The 6,221-nt window shown below is 38.9% G+C and overlaps 1 protein-coding gene and 1 pseudogene across 2 annotated transcripts in view; one reads left to right on the top strand and one right to left on the bottom strand.

The window, feature by feature from the left end:
- Hs6st2 (heparan sulfate 6-O-sulfotransferase 2) overlaps positions 1-6,221 on the bottom strand; it is a 352,282-nt gene that overhangs the window by 164,245 nt on the left and 181,816 nt on the right. The window lies entirely within an intron of this gene.
- Positions 5,692-6,211, top strand: LOC105742625 (annotated as a pseudogene).

Raw genomic sequence — 6,221 nt, 5'->3', positions numbered from 1 at the left:
CACTGAGCCATCTCACCAGCCCCTAAGTTACTAATTCTTTACCTTAGGGCTATGTCAAAATCCCCTCAGGAGTCTGGATTTAAAATTACAAAAACCTAGACTACCACCCAGACAAAATGAATTAGAATCAGGAGAAGGCTGCTGAGCCTACTGTTTGTTGCAAAGCTCCCCAGGTGAGTGGAACTGCAGTCATGGTGGATAACACTGTTGGAATAGACGCAATGCACAGTCCCCAATCATGCCCTCCCAGACACCAACCACAGTACTGAAGGGAACCACATTTGGCTGGGCTGGCATTACTTCAAGAAGCAATCTCACAGACCATCAAACAAGGTCCAAAAAGTGACCAGATGGTATTTGAAATCTTTACATAACAGACTCAACCACCCACCAGGCGCCAGACACTGCCTTGGGAAAGCTCTCTAGAATCTGTTCTTTTCCATCCCACTCCATTTCCTCTTAGGTTCAGTTCAGAAAAGGGAACTTACCCAAAACCTCTGGTCCTGAGCCACTTGAGATCACAGCCCCCAGGTCTAATAGTCACTGCTAATACATTTGTTAGCTCGCTCTTAGCCTTTCAATATTTGATCTAAACTCTCTCATTCAGTTACACTTTTCAATTTACAAGCTGCACTTCAGTCTTCTCAACTTAATTGAGGCAGAAGAAGATGATTAAATGTTCTATCAAAGTCAAGTGTTACCGTGTAGTCTCCAACATAACTCCCAGAGAGCCCTCACGTAGCAACTCCATCAGATGAGACTTCAGGCTGATTCTTAGGCTGTGTGGCCCTTGGAAGTGTTCAAAAGACAGAAGCGTAGATAACTGAAGCATGAAATTGCTTTGAAATGACAAAGCAAAGATGCATTTTTCTTCCCAATCAAATCTTCTATGGAAATCCTGACAGCAGGTTTACTCAGTGCCCTTGAAATCTAATCTCTAGCATTGTTTTTCATACCTTGGTCTCCTTTTCTTCACATCACCGTGTAATATGTCCCATTTTCCTATATATCACTCACAAAGGACACATTAACATCTCTGGACACTTGGATGATGGCTGCTAACATGTCTGCTGAATCAAAGGACAACAATATCTTCTGCCACTTCCATAACACTGCTCAAAAGACAAAGCCATGAGGAAGGACAACATTTGTGACAGTCCAGCACAGAGGGGGGCTGGATGCACCCATTCCCAGAGGTGAATAAAAAGTAGAGAATCCTGAGAAAATTTATGGTACTAAGCCTTAATAACTTGGAAAAGTTTTAGTTAACCAGATTGTATCTTCCTCCAATTAAATGAGAAAACACATAGTAAACATTTTAAAAAGCAATGGTGCAGGGATTTTGCTTTGTAGGTTTTCACCATTAGTACACTCTGTTTCAGGTATAAAATAAATGTAAGTATCAGTGGCCCCATCATTATCAGACATTGAAGCTGAAGCCATATCTCATGCCATTCTACTTTCTCTTTTAGTAAAATCCTGACTATGTGGCATAATTTGAGCCTGTTTCAAATCTTAATCTCTATATGGGTAATTCTCTTCCCTATGTTCTGACACCCTTGGAGCTGCTCCTTTGATCCTTGTTATTTTCTCCTTTTTCCTCTGCATCCTGTCTTTATTTCTGTCACTTTCTTACTCCTCTCTTAATCTTTCTTCAATTTATTCATTACCTCTACCTGGACCCTAATGCCAGGCTTACCTATCTTGGCTCTACTCACCTTTGGCTCTTAATGTAGCCATGACGTCCCAGGCTGGCTCCAGGACCCCTGATAGATGCACTCAGAGCCCTTGATTATTTCACTTTATAGCACCTACCACAATGAAAATGGCATACTGAGTAGTTTTGAGAAAGGGGGAACCAAGGTGGTGAAGTGGCATCAGCAGAGGAAGAGCTTCTCTGAGAGTTGCTATCCAGAAACTGGAATATAGTGATATGAGGAAGACACAAAAGAGGGAGGTGGGTCCCCTGGACCCAGGAAGGATCTGAAACATGAAGTGAAGCCCACAGAGAGAGTGAAGAGAGAAACTTCAATAAAGAAGGAGGTAGATGGCAATGCTGTCTTGCTGAGACAAGACTCACTGCATGAGAGAAGTGAGCGAAAACTTGAAGACACACAGTGATTTCTGGCAACCCCAGAGGCCTCCATGAAGAGACACAGCTGTAGAAGGGAACAGCAGACATAAAGCTCTGCTTAAGCTGACCATAAGTGCTGAGAGCTCAGTCTGGGAAGCACCTTGGAGAGGGGCCAACTGAGCTCAGAACTCAGAGCAGCTCCCAGCTAGGCTCAGCTGATCTTTTGAGTTTTCCAAGAATAAGATTGTCTAAGGGCCACAGAAAATACTGTGGCCCAATGCCAAAGAAATAGAGGTTGGGCCAAATAGGCAGTTTCTCATCCACAACCAATTGAATAGGTAGGATCTTACAGCAGACTCAAAACCCCCAAAAACAGTTATAGCTGGAAAATACCTCAGGAACCTAGTCCTTTCTTAAGCATCCTAAATACTAGCCATAAAGCAACCCACCATAGGCAATTTACAAGCATCACCATAGGAATTAAACTAAATAAAGAAAAGAAAATAAGAAAAGACTTTAAAAAGATGTATCCCAAGACATCCAGTTCATCAAAGCAAAACCCAGAGGGCAGGGAGGTGGGACAATGCAGAAACCACCCACCTGACCTCTCAGAAGTGGTAACAACAAAGCATTTGAATGAGGCTCTACAAAAAAAATCAAATCAGAAATAATTTCTCAGAAATTACAGGTGGTATCCACGATGAAAACCACGCTTAGTAATTCTATACCAGATACAGACCAAAAATAGAATACCTTAAGATAATTATGGAAGCCTTGGATGCTCAGCATAGGAAAGAAATGGAATCCATAAGGCAAATTCAAGCAGATGTCCAGGAGGATAAAAATTCCATTAAAAGTAACCACATCATATTAAGGCAACTGAGGACAGAATCTCAGATACAGAAGACAAACTTGTGGTGAGTGATCATGAAAAGAAAGATTTCTTAAAAATAGCAAGGGACTATGAGTAATCAAACTAGCATCTGCTAGATGAGGCAAAGAAGAATAACTTAAGATTTATTGGAGTCAATGAAAAAGCAGAAGAACACAAATGATACTAAAAGAACTGTTAATTGACATCATGGCAGAAAGCTTCCCTGGTACAGAAAACAAATTTGACATACAGTAAGTGAGGCATATAAAACTCTAATTAGCCACAATTTAAAAAAAAATCTACAGCCAGGCATATCAGAGTCAAAATTTGAAAAACACAACAGAAGAATAGAATCTTTAAAGATGTTAGGGAAAAGAAAAAAATCACCTATAAAGAAACCCCATTAGAATCACAGCAGACTTATCAGCACAAACCCTCAAGTCAAACAGAACTTGGAATGAAGTATTTCAAATTTTAAAGGAGAACAAAGTTTAAACTAAACTGATGTGCCCTGCAAAACTATCTTTCAAAACTGATAGAAAAATAAGATACTCCAATGACAGAGAATATTTGAGGAAATTTATGACAACCAAATGAGCACTCCAAAATGTTTTGAAGGACAATATAGGAAGAACTAACAATATAGACACCTCTATAAACATGAATAGAAGGAATCCATCAACCATGGCTATCAGTGAAACAGAGGGAAGGATAAAAGAGGGGGAGCTTACAAAAGGAAAATTACATGATAAGGGTAAGTCAATATATATATAAGTTACAGCCATAAATGTTAATGTCCTCAATTCACCAATGGAAAGACACAGACTGGAGGAACAGATCAAGAAGCAAGATCCAATAATATACTGCATACAAGAAAGACATTTAATTCAAAAAGAAATGCATAGGCTGATGATCAAAGGATGGAAAACAATATTCAATGTGACAGGAACTCAGAAAAAAAAAGCATGAGTAGCTATTTTAATTGTGGACCAAGTAAATCTCAAGCCAAGATTGATCAAGAGAGATACAGAAGATCACTATGTTCTTGTAAAGGCAATAATACAAGAGGAAGAGATAACAATCATAAATATATGTGCAACAAATACCAGTGCATCAACTATATAAAACAAATATCAGCGAGCACTAATACAATTGTATTGGAGAATCTCAACAGCTCACTGCAACAAAAAGACAACAGCAAGACCAAAAATTAACAAAAAAAGATCTACAATCTGAGGTACAGGATCTCAGGATAAATCCTGAGGAGATTTCACTCACCTTATCAGACCCAAAAGCTACAACTCTTGTTGCATAGGTCCTGCTTTACCTTGGTCTCAAACATCCAGAAGGAAAGTATAAAAATGAAATATAAGAAATAAAGCCATGCTGTTATGCTGAGCTGTAGGGGACTCAGGTCAACAATTTCTGACATTGCCAGTTAAGTGGAAGACCCAATACTATTATGGGCTACTGGACTCTTTTAGAATATTTTGCTGAGTTTACACACCTATAATATTCAAATAACGGAACTTAACAAAAAAAGGATATACAGATGAATGTCCATTTTGTATATGTGTATTCAGGGTGATTAGGATAGATATATAGTTATATTCTGTTAATGAATAGAATGATTTGTTCTAATGGCGTTTGTAAATAGGATGTCGAGTCCGCATCTTGTACAGCAATTAACCACTAGGAAGAATGTATGCAGTGTGTTAATTATTGAAACTATCCTACCAATTTGATTTGAAACTGTCTCATTGCTATTTGTTTATCAATAAAATTATGGCAAAAAAAGAAATATTAGAACTGAATCAAACTTTGAAAAAAATAGACTAAATAGATGTCTCCAGAGTATTCTGGCCCACAACATCAAAATAAACATTCATTTCAGTAGCAAATGGGATTTTCTCCAAAATAGACCACATATTGAGTCATAGAACATACTTAAATAAATGCAAATGGATTGAAATTATCCTAAGTTCATTATCAGACCATAGAGCAATGAAATTGGAAATCAATCACAAAAGAAACCGTAAGTCATTCATAGACACTTGGAAATTAAATAGCACCCCCCTTGAACAACCAATGGGTCACAGGTGAAATTAAAGAAGAAGCCAGACAGTATCTACAATTAAAGGGTAATGCCAGTACAACATATCAGAACTGATGGGGCACAACGAATCAGTTCTAAGAGGAAAATTTAGAGCAATGAATACCCATATCAGAAAAATATAGCAAGCACAATAAACAACTTATTAGTGAACCTAAAACTTCAAGAAAAAGAAGAGCAGGCTAAGGAAAATCTCGTGTGAGGGAGGAAATTATAAAGATTAGAGCAGAAATTAACACATTAGAGACTAAAAAGAACATCCAAAAATCAATGACTCGGAAAGTTGATTCTTTAAAAGCTTAAATAAAATCAATGAACCCTTATCCAACTTTATTAAAAAGGGTAAAGTAGGCTGAGGAGATGGATCAGTAGAATAAGCACTTCCCTGACAAGTGCAAGGGCCTGAGTTCAATTCCTGGGTCCATCAAAAAAGGGGTGGGGAGTAAAGACTCAAATCCAAGCAATTATGGATGAAAAGGGTGCAATGAAAACAGGCCCTGCAGAAAACCTAAACACTGATAGCTGCCATCTTGGGTCCCCATGTGTGTGTGCTAATCTCAGCTGGTCTACCCAAGAGCCCCTGAGCACCAGCCCTAGTCCCCCACACTGCCCCATATCAGCTCTGGCAAGATGAAAGAAACTATTATGAACCAGGAAAAACTTGCCAAACTGCAGGCACAAGTGCACATGGGTGGGAAAGGAACTACTTGTAGAAAAAAGAAGGTGGTTCATAGAACAGCCACAGCAGGTGATAAAAAACTTCAGTTCTCATTAAAGAAGTTAGAGGTAAACAATATCTCTGGTATTGAAGAGGTGAATATGTTTACAAATCAGGGAACAGTTATCCACTTCAACAACCCAAAAGTTCAGGCATCTCTGGTAGCAAACACTTTCACCTTCACAGGCTATGCTGAGACAAAACAACTGACAGAAATGCTACCCGGCATCTTGAACCAGCTTGGTGCAGACAGTCTGACTAGCTCAAGGAGACTGGCTGAAGCTCTGCCCAAACAAGCTGTGGATGGAAAAGCACCATTTGCTACTGGAGAGGAGGATGATGATGAGGTTCCAGATCTTGTGGAGAATTTTGATGAAGCTTCTAAGAATGAGGAAAACTGAACTAAGTCAGCTTCTGAAAAAGATCAAGCTTGGAAGAAATT

This window comes from Octodon degus, unplaced genomic scaffold (assembly GCF_000260255.1).
Source record: "Octodon degus isolate 3935 unplaced genomic scaffold, OctDeg1.0 scaffold00063, whole genome shotgun sequence".
Taxonomy (NCBI): domain Eukaryota; kingdom Metazoa; phylum Chordata; class Mammalia; order Rodentia; family Octodontidae; genus Octodon; species Octodon degus.
This window is presented reverse-complemented; position numbering and strand designations above follow the sequence as displayed.